Consider the following 11,580-nt stretch of genomic DNA (forward strand, 5'->3'; position numbering starts at 1 on the left):
TAACTACAACTAATTTTTTTGGTTTTTCTCAAGTTTTTCAAACACACAATAAGAAAGCAAGAAAAATAAATCCAAACATGGATGATACAATGAAAAAGTGTGAACACCGACAAGATGAATAAGTGGACATAATCTAAAGTCGGTGAGAAACATGTACTCCCCCAGACTTAGGCTTTTGGCGTAAATTGGTAATCGATCAGAAGCCTGGATAGTAGTTGGGGTACCGAGGAGTGGGCATCCACTCATCCCACTGCTGAGCCTCCTCCTCTGCCTCTACAACAGCCTGAGCATTCTGATAGGCGATGATGTCCGCAAGCATAATCCTATATCCTCCCCTAGCAACAGAATCAAACAAAGCAGGAGCAGGCAATGGAATAATATCACAAGTTTCAATGCTAAAACCTAGGTTATAAGGAATAGGAATGTCAGGAAATTTATCATCAGTAAAATGGTGGTGATCCATGGCAGCACGGTCTAGGTAAACCTTGGTCAGAGGGTAATCATGAGGGCGTATCTCAACCTCGAAGTGAGCCGCCAAACGAGTAGCATAAATCCCACCATGAATTTTACCCTTGGATTTATTAAGGTGGAGGCGACGAGCCACAATAGCTCCCAAGCTATAAGTGTTGTCGCCCTCTAATGCATGACGCAAAACAACAAGATCTAGTGAGATGAGCGCACCCACCTTCTCCCTAGCAAGCAAGCATTTTGCAATGAAAAGAGCAAAGTAATGAACCGCAAGAAAATGCAAGCCAGCGGCAATGATAGCTGACACCCCTCTCTCATCTCCCACTGTCAAGGTGCGATAAAAGGTCTCAAACTATGCTAGCCTAGGCTCAGCTAAGCTCCCATCAGAAGGGATCATGCATATGTCACAAAATTCAGCAAGTGGTATCTGATGGTTTTCAACATATAAATCAAAACTCACTCCAGGAGGATTATTCCTAGGCAGGAAAGTAAAGCTTTGAACAAAGATGTTTGTGAGGATTTGGTGCTGTTCACACTCATCTGCGATAAAGTCGGTGAGGCCGGCATTACCAACATATTGTGCGAACTCCTGAAGGATTCCAGCCTCTTCCATGAATGGGGTGTGCGGCCATTTGCACAGCCGTACTTCCGCCAACCTTCATGGATGAAGATCACTATCAGACGACTCCCCAATAACACCCTTGGAGTTCTTCTTAGAGCCAAACTTCCTAAAGATATTCATGGTTTTCCTATGAGCAAAATTCTGAAATTTATTATCCCACAAAATTTTCTAAACAAAACTTCACAAAATTGATGCCAACTACTCATAGGGATACATAGAGTCCATAGCAAGCATTCAAACCACTTAGAACACTAAGAATTCAACATGCAAGCTCATGTACAGCAACACCAAGAGTAGCTAATTATTCAATATAAACCAAAAAACAAAAACTAATTGGACAAACGGTGGAGTCACATACCAAGCAACAATCCCCCGAAATAGTTTCGGAAACGGGGCTTCGAGCAAAGAGATCGAAATCCGCAGGTTTGAGAGCAAGAACACGGGAGAGAGAGCAATGGAGATTTTTTCTGGAGGTAGGTGATGATGTGGTATGAAGAGATAAGTGAGGGGCCCACATGGGGACCACAACCGACCAGGGCACGCCTGGGGGTCCTGGCACGCCCAGGTGGGTTGTGCCCACCTGGTGCACCTCCCTCTGATATTATTTGCACCAGAAATTCAGAAATATTCAGAAAAAAATCATATTAAATTTTCAAGGCATTCGGAGAACTTTTATTTTTGGTCATTTTTATTGCATGGGAAATTTAGAAAACAGACAGAACATGGCATTTTATTTTATTTAACTAATAAAACAGAAAACAAAAAGTAGGGACATAAGGTAGTGCTTACTAAATTCATCAAATTCATACTGCTCAAAAATGATCCATTAATAAGGTTGATCAAGTCTTATTAACAACCACTTTCGATTAGCATGGAACCGAAGAACTTTCGTAAATCACTAAGTTACCTCAATGGGGATATGAATGTCCCCAACAATAAGCATTTCATATTTCTTTTTAACAGTAGTGATTGTCGAAGATTTTTCACTAGGTAGAGGTATTTGAAAACTTCCAATAGTGATTGTCGAAGATTTTTCAATAACATTAATACCATTCACTTGGAACTGTTTCTTCGGAAAGTGCACTATATGATCATTACCATTGATATGAAAAGTGACCTTGCTTTTATTGCAATCAATAACAACCCTTGCAGTATTCAAGAAGGGTCTACCAAGGATAATCAACATGTTGTCGCCCTTGGGCATCTCAAGTATAACGTAGTAACATTAGCAACAACATGCACATCCTCAAAATACCGATAGGTATGGTAGTTGATTTATCAGCCATTTGCAAAGATATTTCAGTAGGTGTGAGTTTATTCAAATCAAGTCTTTTATATAAAGAGAAAGGCATAACACTAACACCAGCTCCTAAATCACACAAGGCAGTTTTCACATAATTCTTTTTGATAGAGCAAGGTATAGTTGCTATTCCCGAATCTCCAAGTTTTTTAGGTACTCCATCTTTAAAAGTATAATTAGCAAGCATATTGGAGATTTCAACTTTCGGTATTTTTATCTTATTTGTGATGATGTCTTTCATATACTTTGCATAAGGAGGCATTTTCAAGATATCAGTCAAGCGAGTACGCAAAAAGACTGGCCTCAGCATTTCAGCAAAGCGTTCAAATTCTTCATCATCATTCTTTCTAGTTGACTTAGGTGGAAAAGGCATAGGTTTTTGAACCCATGGTTCTCTTTCTTTACCGTGTTTTCTAGCAATGAAGTCTCTTTTGTCATACCTTTTATTCTTAGGTTGTGGGTTATCAAGATCAACATGTGGTTCTATCTCAACATTTGTCTGGTTCTTTATTATTTGGTTGAGTGTCTACATGAACATGAACATTATCTTTTTCATTATCACTAGGTGAGTGTTCATTACCAGACTGAGTTTCAACATCAGAGATAGAAGTGTCATTATCATTGTCAGGAGGTTTTTCTATTTCAGGTTCACTAGAAGTATGCAAAGTCCTATCTTTTTTCTTTTTCTTTCTAGAAGGACTAGGTGTACTAGTGTTATTTCTTTGTGAATCTTGTTCAATTCTTTTTGGGTGTCCCTCAGGATAAAGTGGTTCCTGAGTCATTTTACCTCCTCTAGTTGCAACTCTAACAACAAAGTCATGCATATTATTATTCATCTCATCAAGCAATTCTCTTTGAGATTTAGCAACTTGTTCTAACTGAGTTTGAACCATAGAAGCATGCTTCCCAACACCCCTAACATCATTTGATATTCTAAATAACAAGTCACTCAAGCGAGCAATCATATCAGAATTGTATTCAATTGTTTCATAAATTTGCATTGAAGTGATCTTGTTTTCTAGTATAATTTTCAAACTCATAAAGGCATTGGCTAGGATTCATATTGTGAGTATTGTCACTATCATTGAATTTCATAAGAGAATTTACCTCTACCACCTTAGGCAGTGGTGGTGTAAGCCCATGTATTTCTTTAATAGGGGGTAATTTTTTAACATCCTCAACTTTAATACCTTTTTCTTTCATAGAATTCTTTGCCTCTTGCATATCTTCAGGACTGAGATATAATATACCTCTCTTCTTCGGAGTGGGTTTAGGCGGTGGTTTAGGAAGAGTCCAATCATCATAATTTTTCAATATATTATTCAATAATTCCTCATCTTGTCCAACAGTTCGTTCCCTGAAAACACACCCAGCACAACTATCTAGAAAATCCCTAGAAGCATCGGTTAGTCGATTATAGAAGATATCAAGTATTTCATTTTTCTTAAGAGGATGATGATGTAAAGCATTAAGTAATTGGCAAAGCCTCCCCAAGCTTGTGGGAGACTCTCTTATTTAATTTGCACAAAGTTAAATATTTCCTGTAAGGCAACTTGTTTCTTATGAGTAGGAAAATGTTTTTCAGAGAAGTAATAAATCATATCCTGGGGACTATGCACACAACCAGGAGCAAGAGTATTGTACCAAGCTTTATCATCACCCTTTAGTGAGAATGGAAATAATTTAGAGAATAAAGTAATAGTGAGTTTTCTCATCATGAGTAAAAAGGGTGGCTATGTCATTCAACTTAGTAAGATGTGCCACAACAGTTTCAGTTTCATAACCATGGAAAGGATTAGATTCAACCAAAGTAATTAACTATGGGTCAACAGAGAATTCATAATCCTTATCATCAATAAAGATAGGTGAAGTAGAAAACTTAGGATCACATTTCATTCTAGCACTCAGAGATTTTTCTTTATACTTGCATAATAATTTCTCTAGATCATCTCTATCTCTGCAAGCAAGAATATCTCTAGTTGTATCCTCACTCATAACATAACCTTCCGGTACCTTAGGCAATTCATATCTTGGAGGGCTAGTTCTAGCAGGCATTTCAGGAGTTTCAGTTTCAAGCTCATCATCAGATTCAACAACATCATGTTGTATGACTCTAGCAATTTGTTTATCAAGAAAGTCACCAAGTGGCACATCATCATTAAGCAAGGTACTAGAATCATCATAAGCATTATCCATAGCAGAAGTAGCATCATCAATAACTTGCGACATATCAGAATTAATATCATGCGGTGGTGTTGCAAGTTTACTTATAACAGAAGGTGAATCTGAAGCAGAATTGGATGGCAGTTCCTTACCTCCCCTCGTCTTTGAGGGATCTATCTTGGTCTTAGCATCCTTCAAATTCTTCATAGTGGTAATATGATAATAATCCCAAGTGACTCAACAAATATAGCTATGCTCCCCGGCAACGGCGCCAGAAAAAGGTCTTGATAACCCACAAGTATAGGGGATCACAACAGTTTTCGAGGGTAGAGTATTCAACCCAAATTTATAGATTCGACACAAGGGGAGCCAAAAATATTTGAAGGTATTAGCAGCTGAGTTTTCAATTCAACCACACCTGGAGATTAATTATCAGCAGCAAAGTGATCAGTAGCAAAGTAGTATGATAGTTTTGATAGTGGTGACAACAGCAATAGTAACGGTAACAGTGACAACAGTAATTTTGTAGCAAGTGTAACAATGATGATAGCAGTAGTAACTTAGCAGGAACAATATAAGATAAATTCATAGGCATTGGATCGGTGACTTGTTGGATGATATTCATCACGAGACAGTTATAACCTAGGGCGATACGGCACTAGCTCTAGTTCATCAATATAATGTAGGCATGTATCCCGTAAATTGTCATACGTGCTTATGGAAAGAACTTGCATGGCATCTTTTGTCCTACCCTCCCGTGGCAGCGGGTTCCATATTGGAAACTAAGGGATATTAAGGCCTCCTTTTAATAGACAGCCGGAGCAAAGCATTGACACATAATGAATACATGAACTCCTCAAACTACGGTCATCATCGGGAGTGGTCCCAACTATTGTCACTCCGGGGTTGCCGGACCATAACAGGTAGTAGGTGACTATAACTTGCAAGATCGGATCTAAAACATGGATATAATGGTGATAACATAAACGGTTCAGATATGAAATTATGGTACCCGGGCCCAAAGTGACAAGCATTAAGTATAGCAAAGTCATAGCAACATCAATCTAAGAACATAGTGGATACTAGGGATCAAGCCCTAACAAAACTAACTCGATTAGATGATGAATCTCATCCAACTCCTCACCGACTAGCGAGCCTACGAAGGAATTACTCACTCCCCGTGGGGAGCATCATGGAATTGGCGATGGAGAAGGTTTGGTGATGACGAAGAATGAAGACCCCCCTCTCTGGAGCCCCAAACGGACTCTAGATCTGGCCTCCCGATGAAGAATAGGAGGTGACAGCGGCTCCATCTCGTGGATCGTGATAATTCTTTCTCCCTAATTTTTTTCTAGAAAAATAGGATTTTATAGCGTCGGTTTCAAGGTCTGCGGGGCCACCAGGTGGGGACAACCCACCTGGGCGCGCCAGGAGAGGGGGGCACGCCCTGGTGGGTTGTGTCCACCCAGGTGCCCCTCTCCGGTGGATCCTGGCTCTAGAAATTCTTATTTATTGCATAAAAATTTCTCGCAAAGTTCCGTTACATTCCGAGAACTTTTATTTCTGCACAAAAACAACACCATGGTAGTTCTGCCAAAAACAGCGTCAGTCCGGGGTTAGTTTCATTCAAATCATGCAAATTAGAGTCCAAAACAGGAGGAAAAGTGTTAGGAAAAGTAGATACGTTGGAGACGTATCACTATGTCATCGACATATGCCTCAGCGTTCCTCCTGAGCTGCTGGCCCAGGGCGATGTGCATCAGCCGCTGAAAGGTTGCCCTGGCATTACGCAAGCCGAATGGCATGCAGGTGTAGCAGTACACCCCGCATGGGGTCAGGAAGGCCGTCTTCTTAACATCTTGTACCGCCATCTTGATTTGATGATAGCTTGAGAAGGCATCCATGAAGCACAATAGGTCACACTCAGTGGTTGAGTTGACGATCTGATCGATGCACGGGAGCGGAAAGGGGTCTTGAGGGCAAGCCTTATTGAGGTTGGTGAAGTCAATGCACATGCATTCCTTCCCGCCTTTCTTGGGGACGACGACCGAGTTCTCTAGCCATTCCGGGTACCACACCTCCCGAATGACACCAACTTCTTGTAGTTTGCGGGTTTCTTGGACGATGAAAGACCGCTTCTCCGTCGATTACCGCCGCGCCTTTTGCTTCACGAGGCGCACGTTAGGGCACACCCTCAGGTGGTGCTCGATTATCCCCCTCGGGATCCCGACCAGATCCTTGGGTTCCTAGGTGAACACCTCCTTGTTAACGCGCAAGAAGTCGACCAATGCCCTTTCCTGATCTGGAGGAAGGTTGGCGCCTATGGTGAAGGTGGCGCCGGATGACCCGTCTTCGTCAACCAGCATCTGCTTCGTCTCGGCACGGTCTTGAGAGAACACTTGCTTCTTCTTTGCTGGCGCAGCTCCTGGGGCCTCTGGGGCCCCTTCCTCGGCCGGGCGCACTGCCGCTGCGGTCCTGAAGGCGATCTTGAGGGCCGTCAGGGCTTCCTTGGTGTCACCAGCCACAGTGAGGATGCCGTTGCTCCCCGACATCTTCATGAGGTTGTAGGCGGGGTGAGTTGCCTCCATGAACTTGCCAGGGCTAGGTACCTGAGGATGGCATTGTACGGGAGGCTGATGTGGGTGATTTCGAAGTCGATGAGCTCGGTGCGGTAGTTGTCGTGGGTGCCAAAGGTGACGGGGAGGTGGATCTGCCCTAGGGGTCAAGTGGAGCCGTCGACGACTCTGAAGAAGGGCTTGGTGAGGAGGAGCCGACCGTGTGCCACATGAAGCAAGCCGAAAGCTTCCACAGAGAGTATGTTGAGGCCAGACATGCCGTCAATGAGGGTCTTGGTAACTGCCACGTTGCAGATGGTGGGGGTGTAGAGCACCGGGAGCGCGCCGACGCCCGCGGTGGTCACGGGGTGATCTCTTGAGTTGAAGGTGAGGACAGCCTTGGGTGCCGCCCATCCTGGAGGGGCTCCCTGATGCACGAGGCGGCGCCCACCTGGCGGAAGAACTGCTTGCCATGGCGGTCTGAGGGCGGCGCCCGCGAGCCACCGAGGAGAGCTGCTACGACGTGGGGTGCTGGTGCCGCGAAGCGCACGGTGACAAGGTCACGCAACTCCTCCCAGGAGGCCACAGAAGATCCTGGTAGGCTGAGCAGCCAGGCCCGCGGTGCGCCTGCGAGGGCCATGGGAAACTAGTTGGCCATGACCTTGTCGTCGCCGCCGGCCTCCCAAACGGCCCCCTCTTATGCCTAAAGGGAGGCCGCCGGGTCGGGCGCGACATCTCTGGCCTAAACTTGGGAGGCCACTACACCCGCCGGAGGGCGGGGGTGAAGGCTTAGAGGCCCTAGGCTCCTACGAGGGCGCACGTCGGTCCAATCGATGGAGAAGCGTTCGCCATGAGAGCCGAGCCGCGGATCGTGGCGGACTTCCGACACACACCTACCTGGCGCGTGAAATGTCGGATTCGGGGTTTCGCAGACCCTTGAGAGGTTCAAACACTAGGGTGCATGCGAAGAACTCATCTTCCCAACCTGCTTGCTCGCTAATCCCACGGCCTAGCTTGACGAACCCAACAAACAAGAGACATAGCAGTTTACCCAGGTTTGGGCCACCTCGCAGTGTAAAACCCTACTTCTGCTTTGTGGTGGATTGCCCTCGAGGGGCTGAGGATGAACTAGTACAATGGAGAACAACCTCAGGAGCAGAGGTGTTCTTGAACTCGATGAGCTGGTGGGTGTGAGGATGATCTGAATGATCCGTCCTCCTCTATGGTGGTGGCTAAGTCCTATTTATAGTGGCCTCGGTCCTCTTCCCAAATGTAAGGCGGGAAGGGATCCCACAACGGCCAAATTCGAAGGGAGACAACTAGTGCATGATATCCTGACAAAAGTAGTCTTCGCCTGCCAAAAGCTCCTGGTCATGATGCCGTGGTGGGCTCCGCGATGACCTCCGTCCTGTCGTCTTGGCGGTCTTGGTCTTGTTGCACCGGAATGGAAACCTTTAGCTGATCCCTCGGGACTCAGCGCCTGCGCTTGCCTCCTTAGCACCAAAGTGGAAACTGGTACACCGCGCCTGCTGGCACCTGCCCGGCCTTGGTCATCATGGCTCACATAATATGAACCTCGCGAGGTGCACCTTACATTGATATCTCCGCTCCTCAGGAGCCAGCCTGGTGAGGCTGCCCCCAGGGAGGTCTTGGTGTCGTCCACCTCGCGAGGCTTGGCCCCGCGCGGGGTCTTGGGTTGTCGATGTTGAAGCTAGGCCATATTGGGCCATTGACAGAGCCATGTCGTGGGCCGCAGGCAGGCAAGTCTGGGTACCCCTGTTCTAGAACGCCGACACAAACCACCTGTATGGTCAGGAGGCGAGGAAGGTATTCATACAACACCCACAGTTCAATATTGAAGTGTTCCTGAAGAAGACGAAGGATGGACAAGCACTGGACTAAAGTTGCAAAGACCTTCAACGTCAATGAAGGCTCAATATTCGCCTTCCGCTTCAGCAGTTTTCCAAATAAGATTCATCTATCTATGTACCGTCTATGATTCTAATTTCCAAAGGTTATATATGTTGCATGTGAAACTTGGTGCTGGTGCAGTTATGTAATGGGGTAGCTGAGTGCTGAAGCTATATGATGTTTTACTCTGATGTATTTCAATTATGAAATCCTGTTTCCTTAATATGGAAATGAAATATATTGTGTGCTTAATATGAAATGTCAATTAGATTAATAAATGGATTATTAATAATAGGACAATTAGCCTGCTAATTGGGGTTTTCTATTGCAAACGGTTATTGAGAAAACACCGTGGGTGATGATCTCAGGCAACACACACGGTTTATAGGAATAAACCGTGTTGGATCAATGAACAATCACACACGACATCCTCTTGAAAACTGTTTGCGTTAGGCCACCTTGCGCAAACGTTTACCACATAAAAAGTGTGTGTGATGGACAACCTTTGCCACACAGTTTCTTCTACATACCGTGTGTGATGCATTCAATAACACAAACGATAAAATTGTTAATATCATGTGCAATGGCAACACTATCACAAATGATTTAATGGGAAAAATTGTGTGTGATGTACCTATGAACGGAAACGTTTTCCTTGGAGTGACTGTGTGGGATGTATATACGAACGGAAACATACTTGTTGGTTTAACTGTGTGGGATGTACATACGAATGGAAACATATTCCTTCGATTGACTATGTTCAATGTACATATGAACGGAAACTTTTAGCCGGAAATGACTATGTGGGATGTACTTACGACCGGAAATGATTTGGCCTATATAATTGTATTTTTAGCACAATTGTACGTGTAACCTTATTTAATCGCTCGGCCATCACACACGACCTCATTTTGCTGAGCGTGTGTACCAAGAGGACCTATCCCCGACGGTTTCTAGGTCGTGTGGGAAGGCCCCCCTATAGCAGTCACTCACTTGGCGACGGTTCAGAACGCCGTCGCGGAAAGGGATTAAAAACCGTTTGTATAGCACCTCGCTATACCAGTGCATGATGAGGATGGAGTAGTCCACCCTCGGGGCTGAGGGTTTGTACCAATAGCTATGTGTTTAATCTCTCTCTCTCTCTCTCTTGTGTTATTGACATGTCACGATCTTGATGTATCGCGGGCTTTGTTAATATAGTTGGATCATATGGTGTTTTCCCCTCTCTATATTGTTCTAAATTGAGTTTTCCCTTTGAGATTTTGTTCTTATCGGATTGAATGCTTTTATGGATTTGAGAACACTTTATGTATGTCTTGCTGTGAATACCCGTGGTGACAATGGGGTCTCATATTGATCCACTTGATATATGTTTTGGCACTCAACTCGTGGATTCTTGAGGTGACATTGGGGTAATCTATGCATAGGGGTTGATGCATGTTCTTGTCTTTATTCCTCTGGTAGAAATCTTGGGGCACTCTTTGAGATTCTTTTTGTTGGATTGAGTATTATGAATCTGAAATTATTTGGTGTTATCTTAGTACATACTCTTGATAGATCGATTGGAAAGGATAACTTGGTGTTATTTTAGTACGAACTCTTGGATAGATCGATCGGAAAGAATAGCTTCGAGGTGGTTTCGTACCCTACCAACAATTTCTTCTTATGTTCTCCGCTAGATAGGAACTTTGGAGTGATTCTTCATCGCACATTGAGGGATGGTTATATGATCCAATTATATTAGCATTGTTGAGAGATTGCACTAGCGAAAGTACGGACCCAAGGCCTCATTTTCAAGCATTGCAATACCGTTTGTGCTCACTTTTGTTACTTGCAACCTTGCTGTTTTTTATTGTTCCTATTACAAAAATCAATATCTACTACCATTACTACACTTGTATCACCATCTCTTTGCTGAACTAGTGCACCTATACAATTTACCATTGTATTTGGTGTGTTGGGGACACAAGAGACTCTTTGTTATTCGGTTGTAGGGTTGTTTGAGAGAGACAATCTTCATCCTATGCTTCCCACGGATTGATAAACCTTAGGTCATCCACTTAAGGAAAATTTGCTACTGTCCTACAAAACTCTACGCTTGGAGGCCCAACACGAGTCTACAAGAACAAGTTGTGTAGTAGACATCAAGCTCTTTTCTGGTGCCATTGCCGGGGAGGTGAGTGCATGCAGGTATATCTTTAGATCTTGCAATTGAATCTTTTAATTTCTTGCTTTATCACTAATTTGGTTTATAAAAAGAAAACAAAAAATGGAATTGAGGTGGCCTCATATTACTCATCTTTATCATGTGTTTCTTGAAAATGATGGAAAAGGAAAATTGTGCTCAATTGATAGAAAAATAATTCAATAAAATGTTTGGCATAAACACTTTGAATGATGAGCATGATTGCAATATTTATAGTATGAATTATTTTAATATCCATGATACTAATGATATGCAAAGCCATAAGCTTGGGGATGCTATGTTTGATGAAGATGATATTTTTAGTCCCACAAGTTTTGATGAGAAAACTTATTATGATGAAAGCATGCCTCCTATT

This window comes from Triticum aestivum, chromosome 7A (assembly GCF_018294505.1).
Source record: "Triticum aestivum cultivar Chinese Spring chromosome 7A, IWGSC CS RefSeq v2.1, whole genome shotgun sequence".
Taxonomy (NCBI): domain Eukaryota; kingdom Viridiplantae; phylum Streptophyta; class Magnoliopsida; order Poales; family Poaceae; genus Triticum; species Triticum aestivum.